This window comes from Lagopus leucura, unplaced genomic scaffold (assembly GCF_019238085.1).
Source record: "Lagopus leucura isolate 7727_CA_CO unplaced genomic scaffold, USGS_WTPT01 Super-Scaffold_100157, whole genome shotgun sequence".
Classification (NCBI taxonomy): Eukaryota; Metazoa; Chordata; class Aves; order Galliformes; family Phasianidae; genus Lagopus; species Lagopus leucura.
In genome coordinates this window covers 41577283-41598112 of record NW_024962334.1, presented here as the reverse complement: position 1 = coordinate 41598112, position 20830 = coordinate 41577283, and positions in this window count along the sequence as shown.

The window sequence follows — 20830 nt, the reverse complement described above, 5'->3', positions numbered from 1 at the left end:
CAGACTGGGACAAACGATTAGTTGTGCAGCTAGCCTGTCAGATTCTCTTGCCAGCAATGAAATGTAAAAGTTTTGGGATTTTTTTCATTTTGAAATTAAACTTCCAACCCTCAGGATTATGCGAGAAAAATATCATATAGGACACACAAAATCTAGATCTCAATTTCAGGAAGCATCTCATAACTTTTCCAATTTCTGCAATACTGCGTTGTTTTTCCAATCTTGTAATGTGTTACTTCATTGCTACTTCTGTATTTATCAAATGAAACTTCCAAATTCCTATTATAACCTAATTGTTATTTGGAAATATATTACTGAAATCACAGAATCATGGAATGGCCTGGGTTGCAAAGGACCACAGTGATCATCTAGTTTCAACCCCCTGCTACGTGCAGGGTCCCCAACCACCAGACTAGGCTGCCCAGAGCCACATCCAGCCTGGCCTTGAATGCCTCCAAGGATGGAGCATCCAAATGATTTCACAGAAAAGTATGCAATACCTGAAAAAATGTATTTGAATGGAATTTTTTAAATAAAAATGCTACAAGATGTATTAACAACAACACAAGCAACTGGATGTGGAAAACTTACAGCAACATAAAAAGAACTCAACATTAGAGGAACAGGCATTGTGTGAAAAGGATTGATGGCATGAATTATAGTCAAGATCTAAAATTTGATTTAAAAAGTAAATTTTAAAATGTACATAAATTTTGCAAAACTAAACATTATTCTGAATCTCGAAACCTGAATAATCAAGTTAGAGTAGTACTATTAGCATATCTAAGAATCTCCACAAATCCAGGGGCTAGATGAAAATAAGTATCTTTCATCCACTCTGATTACATCTATCTATGCAGAGTCTGGAGCAGTTACAAGTTTGCTTGATAAGCAGTTCAATAAGTGAATGCGACATTCACAAACCTGCAGATGAATGATAACTGCTTGTGCTTTAACTCATCTCAGGGTCTCCATTAAATTCAACAACTAAATTTAACACATCCACAGGACATATTTAAAAGGAGACAGAAACATGGCACCTTATTTATTACGTATCTAAACAGAAGACAGGGAGGTCTTGAAGCTGTGGATTCCAAGAGATGTAAATAACACCATGCTGTTGTACCTTTAGTGAGTGATAATACAAGACACAGAAAATATGTGCAGGGAATGTAGATTTTAATCCTGGGTAGTCTGTAAATATTTAAAGTTAGGGGATAGATGCAGTATTTTATTGGTGATAGTCAGAGAAACAGAGGAGAATTTTTCTCTCAAGTAAATCACTGCTCTGCCTGCCGATAAATAACCCATTATTCCACACTACTACATCTTAGCTGGTCCTACTTGTCACTGCAATGTATCTCTGCTTTGAAAACAAGTCTCTAAATATAACATTCATGCTACTTTATATTTAATGCATTTTTTTCCTTAAGCTATCATGCAGAATTAGTACTGTGGCTCAGTGGAAAAAAATACTGTTGACCAAATTTGATCACAATATTCTTTATGCAGAGCGATGACCAAAGCAGTCGCTCAGTTCCTGTAATGATGAATGGTGCAGTGGCAGCAAGCTGAAGTTTTAAGGACAGGACAGGTAGGGAGGACAGAGAGCAGCAGGCATCCTTCCCCAGCAATGCCCTCTGGAGCCATCCAACTTCATTCCAGGGCTCAAAATGAGAGGCAGAAAATCCCAGACGACCTCACTTCAAAAACAACTAGTACATCATCACAGGGAAACCTCCATTTTCAAAGCTGCCAGCTCTGCATCTGGCTATGAGCAAAATTAGTGACTCAGGCAAAAAGAAAAAAGAGGAATTAAGTGTAACATACAGTTCAACGAGATGGTGCAAACTCTGACAACTCCATCAAAACAGGAAACTTTTTTCTAGATTGTTCTAAATTTTACCAGAGAAGAAAAAAGAAAGCAATATAATTTTAACTATTATTAGCCAGATATTATTGCTAATAATTTTAATCACAAGCATAATAAGAATTCCTATCTTTGAAGCAAAATAAAGCATTTATCGTCAGTCATTTCCACCCGAAAATTACAGGATCCTTTGTATCTCAATCGTTTTGTGTTAGATGTTTCTAAGCTATTACATCTAATATAATTCTACTCAAATAGAGCACTCCTACTGTTTCGTAATTGGAATTGGAGAATTAGAACCAAGAATTAAATAATTCAGGCAGGAGCATCTTTGCAATTTATTAATTACTGATTTAATTTCTCAAAGTACATCCAATTTATAGACCTAGATGTTTAGATGTTGTACTGAGGGACAAGGTTTAGTGCGAAATACTGGTGGTAGGTGAAGAGTTGGACTGGATGATCTTGGAGGTCTTCTCCAACCTTTGGTGATTCTGTAATTTATGGCTTTCTAGTTAGAATGCATATCTATATGTAATATCATGAACAAATGCTCTCTTGTTGAGCTCTAAGATAGAAAATAAGCAAAAATATTCTCAATTTCTACAAATTATCTTAAAAAGGGAAATGCATATTGTAATATATAGTGCTATGGACTAATAGGCTGCAAGTTTCTTGCTGCTGTCAAAACAGCAAAAAAAAACAGCAAAAAAAAAGTTGAAATTTAGATTTCAGCCTGTGTGGGAAATACCAGATCTTTTACACTTAGAAAATACGTTTTAGTAAATTCTAAATTAGCTTCCTTTAATTGATTTTCTATTCCTCTTGATATCTACAAAACTGGAGTTAGTTAGAAAGGGGAATTTCTCAAGTAGTGAAGATATAAAGATTACCCAAACTATATGATTTCAATTTTTTATCCTCCAACCAACCTCTCCAAATTCAAGTTCATCAATATCCTTTGCCACAGTACTATTTATTTTGGACCTGATTTCCTTTAATGTTATGAATGCAAAAGTAAATATCTTGAATGCAACCGTTTTCTAGGGCACCAATCAGTTTCTTATTGATTGAGAAATCTTTGGCTAACCTTCATTTTCTTCCCCTTGAAAGAGTATGATTATAAAATATTTCTCAATTTTAGTGAAAACTCCAGAAGATGAAAATGCAGATACAGTGAATGCCTGCTTTTATTTATTTGCCTGCTCCCTGTGAAGTGTATTTTACATTAGTGCAAACTAAAACTAGACTAACAACATTTACAATGTGAACAGTGCCTGCTAACACAGAGGTTAAATGATCAGGAACTCATTTCTCCTTCAATTACGACTGAGGAACAAGATCTTAGACTTACATTACAGGGTTCCATGAGAACATCACCTCAGTCCTCAATTGTGTTGAATAAATAAATTCAGAAAAATCATTAAAAGAGCTCTACTAATTCCAAACTGAGAGACAGGGAATGAAAGAAGGCTTCAAAATTCATAAGCAGAATGGAAAACGTGAATAGCAAGTATTAATTTCATGGCCCCTTCTAACTCAATAATTACAGGGCATCAAATAAAGTAACAGCCCAGTTTTCAAAAGTAATTTTCTTTTAAATCTCAAGAATTTAGTTCTCAAGGGTGTTATGACAGACACAGGTTTAGGAGAGACCAAAAACCGCTGAGAGGAACTCATGAAACAGAAGTCCAAAGCAACTAGATGTGCTGACGGAACCTTTGATGTAGGTGTCCCCGTGCTCACAACTTCTGAAGGTTTTCATCAGAAAAATGTGACTACATGCTTGCCCTCTTCTTTTGTACTCTTTTAGGTAAACACTACTGAGAACACACAAATAGAGGGGTGAGGGCTGTATGGGTCCCGTGTGTGACCAAGAGCTCTTATCACGTTCAATGGCAGGCAGCAATGTTCCACAGTTAAAAATAGGACCAAGGTTACACAGAAGTAAACAGAAGCCGAAAATAGACTAAGGATGCATAAGTCACAGGTGATTCTCAATTGCAAGTATTATTTCTCTGTAACATCTGCTTATGGGGGTTCAGTTAGATACAGATATTGCAGGGAAGGGACATGTAATTTAACAGGGTGACAAAGGCATTTTGGAAATAACAGGAAATTCTTCATTTAAAATGCAAACATTGCAGAAGTTTGTGATGAATATGACGAAAGGCACATTATTTCTAAAGAATGAAGTATCTGTAGTAGGCAACTAGCCCACAACTATTCAGCTCCCTTTAACATAATTACCCACATCTGAATGACTGAAAAGCTCTCCGTGCTCATGGAGATTACATTGATTATAGCAGGAGCTTAGATAACTAATTCATGTACAGACACCTACATGCAGACATCTAAACATGTCTTAATCTGGAGTTGAATCCTGCCACGCATAATTCAAATATGGCTTGATTATTCATATTTAAGTAACGAATATTATAATACTTTTATGATTTTATTATCTTCCAGTCAGGCTTTGGTTGCTGACCCCATTTAGCATTCCAGTTAATAGCTGTTTGATGATTTGCCAAAACCAACATCACGCGTACAGGTTGTTCTTTGCTGACATGATTGATTCAGGACTTATTTTCAAGATCATGTCTGCCCAATTTGCAGATGTTCTGTTCTCTTTAATAAGGACAGGAAAACTGACAAGTCTTGTTATAAAATTTGTATCACTTTTCTTCCAGTTTTCAGCTTCTCTGAAAACTTGCTGCTACTATTCTTTTTTTCTTTTTTTTTAAGGCAGAACCAGTAAGTTGCACACTTTATCCAATTTTTTTAATAGGATTTTCAGAGACCTAATGGATTAGACTTCTCAGCTCTCATTAGCAGTCACTGGAAAGTGGGTTTTTAACTCTTTTGAGACTCCTTATCTTACTCCTATAAGCTTCACATTCTATATCTCTGACTCATTACAGACAGTGAGATCACTGAAACAATGCATGGCCTGAAGGACTCTTTAAATTGAGAACTGCTTACCTGACCACAACCAAAGCTTATACCTGTATATTACAAGTTAGCCAGCCAGTCTTATGATTTCTCAACACAGCACTTCAAAAGTCCCCTAACTTTGGGATGCTGGTACTTGTTCTTCCAGGCTGCTTCTAAAAATAAATGAAATGGACCAGCAACAGCTCTCTGACCCTGATAATGATGAGCACAGCATGGCTCACATCCATTTGGCTGACTTCTCTCACTGTACTCCTATCTCCTTGCCCTCCAAAACAGACCATCTGCATCCTACCTGCCTCTGTAGAGGGGTTTCTGGTCCAAATCTTTGCACTGGTACAGACAGGAAAAGCACTTATTTGGAACTCCAAATTCCATCATGCACCATGTGAGTAATCCAACAGTAGAGACGATCATCTTTCTGTGCACAGGCAAAAAATGTGTCCATGTGTAGTTCATTAATAAGGACATCATGCTTCCAGAGTATGGTGCAGTTGTGTGACTGCTGGATTTTTTTTGTCTGGACTATAAGCAGAGGTAGACCTGTTGATGAATACATTTCACTGAAGATTTCTTTTCACAAAGCAATTCTATAGATTTTTTTTTTTTCTGAGACGTAGCTTTCCCTATTCTTTCTTAACCTGAGACATACTGACATTCTCTGAAAATGGAGAAATCACCCCAAAATCACCTATTTCTCTCTTCAATATGGTGAGCTCTCTCTGCAGAGGACAGGTGGTGTACATTTCAGAAGATAACCCTAACAAAATCCCTTTGAGACACCTGCCCTAGTCAAGATAAGAGTGAAGTTCAGACTGTTACTGTGGCAGTTGGTGCCACACATTTAGTCTTGATGATTTACATATTCTTTAGAATCCCATTTCTGTCAGGTTCTGCATTCCTCCTGTCCCTTGTTGAGAACATCCATTACCAAAATGAAAATTGCTTAGCCAGATACTTAATTTATATACATTGCTGGAACAGTTTGCAACCACGTACCTCTCTGGTACTGGTCTTCAATGCTTTTTGCTAATTTTTCCTTGACTAATTCAGACATTTCCACATCTCCTGTGCTATTCTCATTCCCTAAGAGTTTGTATTTCTCTAGTACTGGTTCTCTTGTTTTGGAAACATCAACTGTTCCTTAAACATCACATATCTTTCTGTTCAGCTGAGACCTTGAATCCCAAGGCCTTGACACAGTATCAGCATCTAGACAGGCACTCTATTGATCCAGACCCTTACCCAGATCTTCAGCCTTAATGTCCCAGTGTAACCTCAGGACATCCTGGTCTCTATGGCCGTGCTCAGGGACATGGTCTCTTAGCCATGCCTGGTCAAGGTCACCAGACCTGCCTCATCCAAGTGCAATGGGAGCAGGCCATTGTGGTGAGGCTGCTGCTTCCACCAGCCATGTCACTGTGCTCAGTTTTGTAGTCATGCAAGCATTTCTTTTCTCTCTTTTCCATCTCAGAAACCTCTTGGGAAACTGGGGCATTACAATCTTTTCCCTTTGTTAATATACATCTCCCAAAAGTCTACCAATTTCCTTCTTACCTCTTTCTAGTGTTTGCTTTCTTTCACATTCCTTTTCTTAAAAGGCTTTCTTATTCAACACTGCAGTCTCTAATCTTAAATTGAAGACATGCTTATCCAGTTTATCTCCATTATCTTCACTACTTCTTTCAGTTTTGTTCTATTGACTCCACAGAGACAAATAATAGAACATAGAAATAAACTTGGAAAATCCTGGACTTCCCAGTTGTCGCCTTTCTTTTCTACTTCTTACAAGCCACTTTCTACCCACCTGCGCTCCCCTTGTAGTTCAAACATGAAGTTGTGCAATGAGGTCTGGACTGCATGAACTTTTTACCTACTGTTTGTCTTTAAATACTTCTAGATATATTGTTTTGACTCTGTCATTCTGTATTTTTTTTCATATTTTCACAGTTTCAAGTTTAGTTCAACATCTCCTATTCCCTTTGAACACCCCTTCAAATGACTGAACAGTCACCTGTTTGTTTTGTTTCAAAAGCTATTTCACTGCCATGCCCTTCTGTTCTTCTTATCCTTCTCTTCATCAAAGACACTACAAATAAAATGGAATTCCAAGCAGTATTAGCCAAGTATCTAATTGGTTTTTTCATCTGAAACTCCACAGATTCTCAAAAACACATCCTATCCTTTCATGTAGTAACAGTAACTCTTCACATCTAAGCCCAATATGGAGAAAGCAGAATACTTATGCGAGACTGAGATGAAATTAGAAAGTATACGTAAGTTTCTTGCAGCTCCTGTGCTGTGAAAGAAAGGAAAAAGTAAAAAAAAAAAAAAAGCTTCGTTAATTGTGCCCTTGGAGTATGTCTTTATTGAGAACATTTACTGTCAATGATTCAACCTCTTTATGAAAGAATTTATGCTGTTATGATCTACATCTGTGTAAAATACTTTGCTGTGAGTCATCTGGCTGATGGCTACTTTCCAAAATGTTGGAATTACTCATCACAAACCTACTGCAGTAACAAAATTGTAAGTTTTGAATAATGGTTTTAAGGAGCATATATTACTTTTGTGCTCATAAAAAGTACTACCATAAAATAGTTATTTAATATATGTGTGCAGTGCAGCAGAATTCCAGAACTCAACAACAGGGTGACACAGGACACAAAAAATTTAAGGTTTTCTTGAGTTTTCTAAAATAAGTTGAGATGCAGTTTAGAAAAACTTAAAATCACAGACATCTAATCTTTAACACCAGAATTATCATTACATTCTTCAAGGATGTCATCTGAAAGCCTTCGTCTATTTTTCAAAGTAATGAATAAGCCTAGTGACAAATGAGAGGTTTTCTTGAAAAGTAACAGAGAATACAGTATCTCCATCTTCTACCCTTCTTCCTCCTTCTTCCCCTAATATTTCAGTATTCTACCAGGTTCTACATATTAAATAGGGATGTGTTACCATCCTCACCCAAATGGTTTCTCCCTTTTCATCATCTCCAAAGAGAAGTAATATTATTTTGCCCCAATGCAATACGCAGAAAAGGAACTGGAAGAAATTTTGATGGACTACAACATGTTAGCAACTGCAAAATTTTGAAGGTGATAAACTGAATGTGCTGGTTGTGATACACTGAATACACTGAAGACCTCAACTAAGCTGCAGGAAAAAGACAAATATAAATTCATTGTTTTCTCTGGCACTTAGAGGACTCAAATACTTGAGTTTTTTTAATATAGACTTACAAGCACTGTCATAAGTCACTCAGAGTTTGATCCAATATTGGATTTTTTCCAAAACACAGAGATCAATATGTACTACTTTCAAAAATGAGAATGGCAGTCTGTGTCAATTACAGATATTAACAATCTCTGGTTTAATTGTCTGTAGTCTGTCACTGTGGGTCAGACACTGGGTCTGACACCTGGGTTTATTAGTGTAGATTGTAACCACTGTTCTGCTGCATATTTGAGAACCAGTTTCTCATTTCATTTTTAGTTTTTTATCTAATGAGCTACAGAAGACCTTTCATCTATATTGATGATTCTGTGACTCCATTCAGGTGCAGGTTTTGCACAGATTTCATCGTTAGCAGATAATTACTGCTAACCCTTCCTTTCTGTCACATTGCTCCGCTGATCTTATTGCAGTTATAAATATTAAACAAAAAAAAAAAAAAAAAATCACATTTCTTTTGACACATACTTCACTTCCACAATTATTTCAATATTAAATACTGTGCTAATTTTAAGTGGATAGGCAATTTTCCATTTTGCTCAGGAGATACCTTGTGTATGGAGCAGTATAAGCAATGAAAAGTAAATGACTATGCCCTCCAGCTAAGAATAAATGGTATCCCATGCAGCTGGAGAAAACATGCTAGTAATACTATTGCAGTTAAAAAAGAAAAATTTTCCAGAAAGTAACACATAGGCAAAATATTCTGTATCAATTTTCATTTGGTGTGGTAGTATACATCAATATTTCTCTTAACTTCTTAAATGCTCATAGATTTTTCTGTTTCTTTTCCAGTAGTGTAGCACTTTTTTGTTGGGTTGGTTTCTTTTGCTGCATTATTTTCAGACTTGCAGTTCTACCCTTATGCTCCTCACTGTACTCTTGCTGTTCTGAGCTTGCCCTCTCTCTTATTTTCTGAACAATCCTTCCAAAAAGTTGCATTGCTTAAAGTTGATTAGAGCAATCTGGAAATAGTAATTCAACTGTTGATACTAGTATATAACTATCAAAGAGTGGAGGTTCAGGCCAGATGTTCAGAGGAAATTCTTTACTCAGAGAGTGGTGAGGCCCTGGCACTGCTGCCCAGAGAAGCTATGGAGGATGCCCCACCCCTGGAGGTGCTTAAGGCCAGGTTGGATGGGGCCCTGGGCAGCCTGAGCTGGTGAGTGGTAACCTTGCTCATAGCAGGAGATTTAGAACTCGACAGGCTTCAAGGTCCCTTCCAACCCATGCCATTCTATGATTCTATCATTCTATGGAAATCCAGAACTGAAAAACAAGTGTAATATAATGAAGAAATAATAATGACATAATGATGACATCCAAAAACAAAAGCAAAAATATTCTAAAAAATAATAAAGGAGTATTATGAAAGTGACACTGGGAATTTGTAATCGGGGCATTATAGTGTCCTTAACAGCACAATCCTCCCTATCATCTACTTGGTTATGATCTTTGAATTCAGCATGTAGCATTTGCCAGTTTTGTTTCTGTGTTACATAGGGAATTTAATAGAGGTCTATTTACTAAATAAAGTTGTGGATGACAACTAATTTAAACAGGATTTAGAATGTGTTTCAGGTGTTTCTGTAGCAGCTGGTGAAACCAAATGAAACTTCAAATTAATCCAGTTTTACTGGAGGGGTGGGGTTCATCTCACACACCTCGAACCATCTGTAAGTTACATTAGTGTTATATGATCTACCTGTGGTACAGAAGCACTTCAGAGGCAACCAGAGATGCATTTAAACCTAGCAACAAAACTGTATTCATGAGCTGCTTCTCATCCACCCCAAAGTCTCTCAGCATTCCATCCTGCTGGAAAAGATCAGAGATTCCCAAGATTTTCACAAGAGTTTTGGTCCCTAACTTCACTATTTTTGTAGTTGGAATTCTTCAAGTGAAAATATACTGAGACAACCATCCGGCCATTGGGATTTACTTACAAACAGAACCTCAGCCCACCTCTGCTCCTATTTAATTGAGCTAGAAGAAAGGTATTGACCAAGTTGGATACGTGTCCGGAATATATTTATCTTTTAGTTGTCATCCAAATTGTTTTTTTTTTTTTCACACAGCTATGAAGGCAAACTGAAAGGTTCTCACCTTTGTATCTAAATATTTAAAAGTGCAAGTACAAATACTAACATAAGTACAATTTACTTGCATGAAAGTGGCTACAGGCCTGATCTCATGCTGTCTTGTTCCAAACAAAGTCAGTAAATGAACTTCTCAGAAAAACAAACAACAACAACAATAAAACTGTTGCACTTCTATCTGATTCTCTAGTCTCCTGATCAAGCTCTGTTCTGTAAGATAACTAGTCTTTTCATTAACCTTCCTATTTTCCAGTAAGCTTCCTTAAACTCCTGAGCCAACAGCACTGCTGTCTTCTGCCTTGGATATCATCCAAACGTTTAACAACAGTTGCTGAAGTTCACGTAATACCTCAGTAAACAAAACGGTTTTTCCTTCTGCACCATATTGGCTGTCAGCCATCTTCTATGTTCCCAAACAACACTGAACCAACGTATCAGCAATAATTTTAGCTGTCACTTTGGAAGAGCTGAAACTGTGAATATCTGTTCAGACAAACAGTTCATCAGGGCTCCTGACTCCTGTGATGGTCTTAGCACTGTTTTCACTCCTGTATTTGTCTCCTGAGCAAAATTATTCTCAGTTTAATAAATCACCTGGACTGCTTTCTGTTCTCTTACTACCCCAAAAAACAAACTCACACAACTCTTCCCTATTAGTAGAGTAGCAGTGTTAAGAAGGACAACTGGTTTGGATTCCATATGAGAACCACGAGCTGATTAAATCACATTGAAATGAACACCTGAATCTTAAGTGCCCTTGTACAGTTCACTGTGATTTTTCTGGGCTATCAGGTTGGTTGTTTTTCACTATATATGTATAATAATTTAGGTCAGACACAGCACGCATGCACTAACAGATCAGATATGCCTAATGGCTCTTTGTGGTTTAGTTTCTGGGGCATTTTTTTCCCCACTTCCTATGTAATGTTTTAAAATTAATTCATTAAAATGTACATTTTGCTCATGCAACTGCTTTATATTTGGCTGGACTTACGGGAAGGTTTTTCAGCTGAACAATCCAGTGTTTATACAGCAACAAATCTAGAAATGGTTTCCAGTTTAGAATCACGTACTTATTGCATTATGTGTCAATGTTGATCTTTTCAACACATCTTTAATAAAGCACGGGGGGTTGGGGGGGGGGGGGAAGGAGAAAGAAAAAAGATAAAAAGAAAACACACATCTGGAGAAAAACAGATCTCTTCTATCTGCCCAGCTAGATCTGTGTGTTCATTACTACTGCATCACTGAGAACAGACTTCAAATCATACACTGGCTCTAGCAAGATGCTTGGCACTTTCTGTCCAAGGATGAATGTAATTTCCTAGTAATGCTGGAAAGCAGAAACAGAGAGTGCTAAATGGGTGAGTGAGGAGAAAGAGAGCAGGCTGAAGGCAAGCCAGCAGTCTTCATATTTTCAACATAATCATCAAATCCCCCATAAGGATGGGTATCTTACTCTTTTAGGTTTCAGGAACCAGTGCAATCTTCACCATTCTCCTAATCCATTTTAGAGGTAATAAAGAAAGACTGACAAATCCCTTATTATGGAGATTATAAACAGTCAGTCTGCTACATATTTTCTATGGAGCAGCAACAAAGACACTTGCTGAGATCATTCAGCATCTGTCAACGAGTTAGAACTAAACCACGGGAGACTTTCAGGGGATTTTTGCCAGTCAAGTAAAAATCTAAAATCTGTGCAAAACCGTCTGTCTCACTTTGCTTTTGTATTAGGTCTCACACCTCAACAGACTGTATTTTGCATTTTTTTTTCTTTCAAAATTAATAAATTATTTCATTAAATTAGAGAAACCACCTAAATCTGTATCAAAAGCCATCTGACAAATTTCTTTCTTGAGCAAAACAAAGAGAGCTGATAGTACAAATCGGCATTTCTGCCTCATCATGGTCCCTTACTGCAAGCAGAAAAATATCTGAGTGAAGAGTATGTGTTCTGTAGGAAGAGAAAGCGGAGGAAACTAATGCAGAAAGATACTTGCAATTTCATCCAAATCGGAACAACAGGCAAGTGCACACTGTCTGCAGCAGAAGGGGGGAAAAAAAAGCCTATAGTTAACATTCCTAATCACACTTTCAGATGCTCAGAAACATCACATTCAGTCCTTCAGCTACCAAGGTGTCTCTGGCTACATCTGCCCTCTCTTCCAAATCACTGATGCAGACTGCCACATATTAAATTCTTACAGTATGTGTTTGCGAACTAGCCAACCTGATATAACTCCTCCAGCCAGCCACTGTGCTTCCATTTGCCTCCTTCATTTGTATCTCTTTCTGCATAGTTTACACTTGGAAAACTGACATCTGTTTTCCAGGCATGATAAACTACTATTTGCATTGCAACTGAGCATGAGTGTAGATCTGTGACAGCGGCAACATAATTTGCTCTCAAGCTGAAACAGCCACGCTTACTGGAAGAAAAATGCAGATGCTACTTTTGTGCAATTAATTTCCTGCTCTTTACTATGAAGCAAGCCCGCTTTAATATCAAGCTTGGACATCAAACTTAAATTGATGTGTCCATACTACATGCTCATCAATGAACTATGTGTACCTACGGAAGATGAAATTTCTTTTGTAAGGGCCATCTCAAATAATCCATTATTGGGTTTCTGCCTTTATTAAATAAGACTTTGGGGGAAAAGAGAAAAAAAAAAGAACCTCAAACACTTGCTATCAGATCTTATGTAAGACCCAGGCAGAGTTTTTATCTAAGTGTATAAAAATCCTCATCCACCTTTTCTCTCGCTGCCCTTGAGTTCAGTCCATGGAGCTCAATGCCTCTTTTAATCTCTTCCTCATCCCATTTTGCAGGTAAGTTCACCTCATTATTATAAGCTCAACAATAGTCTGTGAAAAATTACATTTGACAGCTCACTCCAATCTATGCCTCCAGGATTCCATAAGGCAGCAGTTGTCGAACTTTTTGGAAAAGTAACCCTACTTTGGTTGTCTGTCTTGGGCACGATCTCTTCCCTTCCTGACAGCTACTTAGATTTAACCTAATGTGCAGCATGGTCCAGCTTCCAATTTCATAATTGTTGGCAGAAGCCTGAATCCTTCAGGGCTGAAGGGTGAGAAGAGGCTGCAATTACTGGCTATACGTGTTTAACTTTCCAGGGAATTGCTACCTGTCAGCAATTAAAAACAGTTATATAGCTATAGCAAATGGAAATATCTTCCTCCAGAAATGGCATCTGCTTGTAATTCTTCCTCCTGGACAAAATGAACTGCTGTTCTCCTATCTGGATAGAACTCCCAGGCAGTACTCCTGAAATCTCATTCTAGTGCTGCTTGGCACAAATGTTGTCTACATAGCAAACATGGATTTCTTACACAATTTTAAATTAAAAACAAAAGACAACAAAACAAAACAAGCTTGTTCTCACTAGATCACTAAATCTTGTGAATTATTTCACTGAAGCATTAATTCACCAAGGTATAACTGCAAGGCAATCTCAATTTAATTAACCCAAATCTTGTTCAGTAATTTGAGCTGAATTTTGATAGAAGTCCTGATGGAGAAAGCACAGTGTGGTTGGTGCTTTCTGCAACACTCCTCTTAGCAATTAGGTCTATCTAAGACAATGTGAGCCATTTGTGGAAAAAATGCCCTTAAAAGTCCTTGAAAAGACCTGTAATCCAGCCTCCCCAAACAACCCAAACCACCAACTCTTCATTTCCATCCTTCTCTATTTTTCCTTACAAAACGTTTGTATTTTCCCTTAAAACTGAACCTAAAAAGGCATCTTTGAAAATGAAATGAATTATTATGGTTCAATCAAAGCATTTTAGAAACCGTATCTTAAATTTTTGTTAAAACATCTTCATATAAAGTATTTGACTATTCCAAAACTTTCACTACTATTTGGAGCACTTCTTACCCCAGATGTCCCCAGTACCTACAGACTGAAGACATAAAAAACAAAAGCCTTCTCTCCATCAAAACTTCCCCGTGTGTTTGAATTCTCCATGGCTTCTAGACAGCAGCTAGCAGCCTTCTTTCTTTGCTGTTTCCACTGCCTAAACATTTTCTATCACCTCGCTCTCAGGATTTCTTGTCATTTAGCAAAACAGCTGTGCCACTCTGCACCATTATCTCAAAGAAGCTGAAGATGGCCAGATGAAGGCTGTCTATAAAAACCGATGATTCTTAAGGATGAAGTGCAAGAATAGCACACCTCATTCAAGCTCCTCCCCACTATCACAGACATCTTTTAATAAGTTTGAAAAGATAAAAATACATCAGGAGATTCATTATTTCAACAGCTACAAAAAAATAAAGTAAGATTACAATGCTTGGGGGAAATGAAGGAATACAGAATAAAAGAAACTACTCCTTCAAAAATCGCTGTTCTCATCTCACTTTTTCACAGATAGTTGTTCCATCTTTTGTTGTGAAAGAATTATACTATGTTTTCTATGTTGGTTTTTTTTTCACTGTAAAAGCCACTAGTTTATCTCCTTATTGGCATTTTCAGTCTTACAAATTCTCATGATACAAAACAGAAGGAAAACACAGTTGAATTATTTTATATCAGCAGTTTTATTATACAAATCACAATTGCTCTTGCTGTCAACAAGCACGATTTGTATCCCATTAGTCTCGTTAGCACAGATATTTTCAAGGAAGATGTCTTAAAAGGAATACTAAATATATGTGTATGTATACTTTTGTGTATATATATATATATATATAGTTTTGTAACATGCTAATGTAAAAAGGCTAATAGTGGGGGATATCCTGTCATGTCTCCATGGTCAGGGCTATATTTGTAATTACAACTGCATTGTCTACCAGTTATTTTCCTTTTCACTTGTAAGTTTTAAAGACAACAGCAAGTTGAGGCATCGGAGACACTTCTAAAAATAAGAAAGATGAGGGGCCTGAACCACTACTGATCTGGTGACACAGGACATAGTCCATTTCCACAGTGAGCAATGCATCAGAGAACGCTGCACTGAAGCACAATAGTGGGTCAGAGAGAATAATGATCCAACTTCCATCAAAAATTTAAGAAATCTATTCAATCCTTTGGGGTCAAAAGACGTTATTGCTATGATTTCAGTTCAGCTAAGTCAGATTTTGTTCTGTGTAAATTTGGTCCCAGTTACCATAAGCCAGCCCTGTTTGGATTACATGCCCACAAGCTCTGCAGATGGAACTCAACAAGCAGAACCCAGTGGTGGCTCTGATGCTTTCTGACAGTGGCTGTAAACATCCATAGGAAATTCTGAACAAGACCAAAGCGTGCCCAAGTGCATGGCACAGCAAGTGCTTGAAAGAAAGCAAGCAGCCATGAGTGCTGCTAAGTGCCTCAACACAGCAGAACGCTGCAGTGCATTTCAGTACAAGTAACATGCACATATACACACAGAACATTGTTACACACTGAGGATTTCACTGTTTATCCCAAAATGCAGCAACCTAGGCAGAACACTATAAGGGAGCTCTGGCACAGGTTGCCCAGAGAGGTGGTGGATGCCCCATTCCTACAGACACTCGAGGTCAGGCTGCATGGGGCTCTGAGCACCTGATGGAGCTGTAGGTGCCCCTGTTCACTGCAGGGAGACCAGATGGTCTTTAAAGGTCCTTTCCAACTCAAATAATTCTCTGATTCTAAGCTTTTTGATGTGAAACAACCAATGCTCCCACCTTGACAACACAAAACCCAACCCAGTTTGAGTTGGTATGACATACTGCTTACTTGAAATTCCAACGCACCATGCTGCTGTTCCATGTTACATGAGATAGAACACCAAAGAAAGATTGTAGTAAAGTGCATTTAGTTCTCACAGAGATGAAACTTGCTGTCCTCAGGACAAGAGCTGTACTTAGAAGAATCCACTCTTCTCCAAGACTTGTGCAGATGAAAAACAAGAACTAGGATGAAGTCTGATGAATGTTCACTTAAGGAAATATTTTGCTGTTCTACTACTTCAGAATTTATCTTATTCCTGCTGATTTGAGTGTTTTAGGATCAAGTCCTCAAACATCAATTTAAAAGAAAGTAACATTTAAGCAAAAGACTGCAAGCAGACAATGCAAAATTTATGAACACAAAATAGTTCAATTTCCTATGGGTCTTCCCACTAAAAATACATCACAACACTTCACAATCAAGTAACAGTTTGACTTAATCTGATCAGCCATTTTGTCTTTGTACTGTTGGTAAGACTGGCCAAAGTTTTTTGGAACCTGCTGTTTAGAACAAGTAAAAATTGCTTTATTTTAATCATAAAACCACCATAAAATCCCTTTGATGTGGAAGAAATATTATTTGTCACCGTTCACATTGAATGAAAAGTGCAGAAACAGTGATGAGGGGAAAATCTATACAGAATGCATTTCACAGGGATACGTGCCATGTAATGCTCTCTAATGCATGAGATAAACAGAAGCGTGATTTACAGATTTGAAGGTCAGCACATTTCATGGTGAGCACATTCTACATTAACAACACCGGAGAATGTCATCAAGTTTCATCAAGTGGGCTCTGCAATCAGCCCACAATTTCTGTTCCTGTAGAACTATTGCATCATATGTCTCTATTCACACCAGTTCAATGGTTTATCATCCCAGTGAGAAAAAATACTCATCTTTTAGCATTAATCTATCTAGCTTCAGATTGCAGTTTCCACAAATCTTTACAGATTTTGTTTCTGACAAATTAAAAAACTTCCTCCTTTTACCAGATCTCCATAATTGCTGTCAAGGGAACTTTCCAAATTCATTTCAACTGAGTTGAAACCTCTAGGTTTCAAAATCGTCTTTTTGCACAAAGATAGAGAGGATTTGTATTGCACTGCCTCTTAAAAATATTAGGTTTTCCCTAAATCTCTAGGGCCACAGAAATGATCCAAGGGATGGAACACCTCCCCTGCGAGGACAGGCTGAGAGCTGGGGCTGTTCAGGTGGGAGAAGGGAAGGCTCCAGGGAGACCAGAAAGTGATCTTTCAGCACCAAAGTGGGGGCTGTAAGAAAGAAGGCGACAGATAGCAGGGTCTATCGTGATAGGACAAGGGGAAACGTCCTTTATTCAAACTAAAAGAGGGGAGATTCAGACTGGATATAAGGAAAAAGCTTTTCACAATAAGTGGCATTGGCACAGGCTGCCCAGAGCTGGGGTGGGTGGCCCATCCCTGGAGACACCCAAGGTCAGGCTGGATGGGGCTCTGACCTGATGCAGCTGAAGGTGTCCCTGTTCACTGCAGTGGAGCTGGGCCTTTAAACGTTTTTCCACCTCGATTCCATGATTCTATGATTTATGAAAAACTCTATTTCATTATCTGTTTCTGGATTGCTGTCATGTCCAACTGCCTGTCTCTCACTCTTGCTCATTCATTCCCTGCGGTATTTGTTTTGGTAAATTTTTGCTTATTTGTCTTTTACAAATGACAAGCATACTGTGCTGTGTATCTGTATTAACTGATAGAATATAAAGAGCTCATCCTACATCAGTATATTTGTCCAGATCTCAGATGGTTGTCAGGCTTCCTTCACGTTTCTTACCTAAGTCTCAAACTATACATACATTCAGTTGTACAGACCAGACTTGCCTAGGAGATGCAGAGTTTTTATCAGCTGTGCTCATCCCACGCCTGTGGTGGAACACATCTTGGGTTATTAGAGGATCAGGAACCTGTCTGCTTGAATGGCTGGTAAACAAGGGTACAGGCTTTCAGCTTGATCTGTAGATGTGTTCAGAGCAGAAACAACCTGCACATACATCCCTCTGACTGTGTTGCTGAATACACACAGTGCCATGTTCTGTGGTACTGCTCTGTGTAGGAAACAATAACTTTAAGCCAAAGAGTATTACTGCACAGTAGTACAGATGAGAGGCAACAACAGTGCATAAAATCCAGGTCTGATCATAACCTACCAACACAAGACACTGTACTTTTGCTAGCTGGAAATGGTAATCAGCAATGCTTGAAGATATTGCTGCATGAAAACGTCAGGGACCTCACAACCAGATATAATTCTTTGCTATTTTCCACCTTCAACAAAAAGAACAGCAGCCTCTTGCTGAAGCTCCCCATGCACCTTCAATTTATGACCTCTGCCTATGGTGAAAATTGGAATTTCATGCAACTGTTCAAGAATCTCTTCCATATAAATTGAGAAAGGGTACCAAATAGCACTGCAAAATGGCACATGGGATACAGATACTAAGATTGGTAGAATCCGTTGAACTGATTGAAAATTTTCTATTTTTAAAGCAGTGTTCTGGGGTCCTTTTTGCCTTTGGCAAACGAATAATTACAACTTCCTCATTTGTCATAAAAAACAATGTCAGTGTAAATCCATCTGTGAAAATCCAGCTATTTTCAACAGGGTGACAGTTTCTGCCATTCTGTATTCTGCTTTTACAAAATGTATCACCACAAGCACACATTACTGGCAAGATACTGAGGTTTGGATTTTATCTGGAAAAAAACATTAGTGCATCAGTTGATGTAAGGACTGTTCCTATCAGCCAACAATGCTGTTTTGCATGTTTCTCTTATGTAATGAATAGGAACATAGAATTTAACAGTGCATAACACAGCATAATGTAACTCGAGAAAAAGTTTAATATCACGAAGCCCAAAAAGAAGCCATCTCCGTCATGAACTATTCAATGTGGCTACAGATTACAGAGACCCATCTTGCAGAAACTTGCTTGCCATAAACAAAAAGCTTTCCACACAGAAATCAAGCCCTCCAGAAATCCTGACTGCAGTAAAATACGCTAAGAGGGTGCTACTTAAAATACAGTGTGAAGTCAAGGAAATTCTAAATCTAATGCATTTATATCATTCAAGAATTTTAAAATAAGTCTATTTCCTTTACATTGCACCATGACCAGAGCTGGCATCACAGCTCCTCTGCTCAGTATGCAAGCATCATCCACATTTTCTGCTCATAAAAAAACCCACAACAGAGCAATGTCATGATTTGCCTAATGTCACATAGCAGGAGGCAGAAATCAAATCCTGTTCTATGACTACTTGACATTCAAACCTCTTCATTATCTGCTTCCTAATATTCCTCTCTTGTCCTTTCACCCTCTTCTATTTCAACACCCAAACAACTTGAGTCCTCCAACTTCTTGTATTCTTGCTCTTATTACTCTGACTTCATGCAGCTGATATGTCTGGAGCTCCTTCTTTCAGCCAAGACACAGCTTCTTCTTTATTTTGTAATGCTCAAGTTAAAATTCGCTCCTTCGTGATCGTCACGGACCACTGTAGGAGATGTCCAGGTACAACCGACAATCTGCAGGAGTTATTCAGCCCATCAGTTGGGTTAACAGCACACAATTTGCTAACATGTCATTCTCCTCACAATAAGCTAAAAACATCTTCTCTTACCACAGAAGAGCACTCACTGTCATGACTTTAAAATGAATCAATGTAAGCAGCATATTGTTAACCATCTTTATATTACTATTCATTTACGAAAACTCTAAATCTCTGCATTTATTACATTTCTACATAATTTCTCAACCCCTTCAGGCTGGAAGTGCATCTTTTCAAAGGCCTTTAAAATTCACAACACAATCAATGGCAACATTACATAAATAAACACTATGTCGTTCATTATAGAAATCTTCAGGGGAAAAAAAAAGCAGTCTTTCCCTACATGAAGTCCACATCAGAAGGAAAGACGAGGTTTGTTTCCTAATGAATATCATTAAAAGAAAAATCCCTTACATGTTTATTTGCAAATTTCAGAGCACCAAGACAAGTTAAAAGCCTGAGAAAACAAGAATATACTGCATGCGAGCAAAGCATTATAAAGCAAATACAATCAAAATCATGAAGTATGCTGCAAAGTAGAACAAGGAAGGAATGTGTTTCCAGTGAAGCGTGTCTGTGCTCACATATTTTCATGACTATTTTTCACAGCCAACACAATTTTTTCTTTATTGGAAACAAACTGGAATTTAGCGGCATTTTTTTCAATTTAGAAATAATAAATACTTAGGATTTACCTTGGAAGCTCCAGTATTTTAATTGCTTATTTCAAAAAATATCTATATAAACAAAACAAACAGACCCCTCACAGAATTGATTTTTCAAAAATATCATTTAACCCCAGACTAAAATGAACTCCACTACTGTAAAGCCAGATCGTACTTCACGAGAGGGAAGAGCATGCCACAATCTACAGAGTTCCTGTCACCGTGGTTCTGTACATTGTTAGAAGTGTGCAAGAGAATATATTCACCTCTTATTATCATAGAATCACACAATGGTTTGGATTGGAATGTACCTTTAAGATCATCTAGTTCCGACCCCCTGCTGTAGGCAGCGACGCTCCCTCTAAACCAGGCTGCTCACAGCTCCATCCAGCCTGGTTTTGAATGCTTCCAGGGAAGGGACATCCACAACCTCTCTGGGCAACCTGTTCCAGTGTCTCACCAGCCTCACAGGAGAGAATTTCTTCCTAACATCTACTCTTAAATCTTCTCTCTTCCAGTTTAAACCCATTTCCCCTCATCCTGTCGCTACGTGCCCTTGTAAAAAGTTCCTCCCAAGGCACATGGCATGGCTTTTAGGTGCAACGGCTAAGAGTGATAGACTTCAGCATTTGAAAATACTCATAGAGGGGATATGCAAACCATATCATTTTGGAAGATAAAATGTTTAGAAAGGTAAA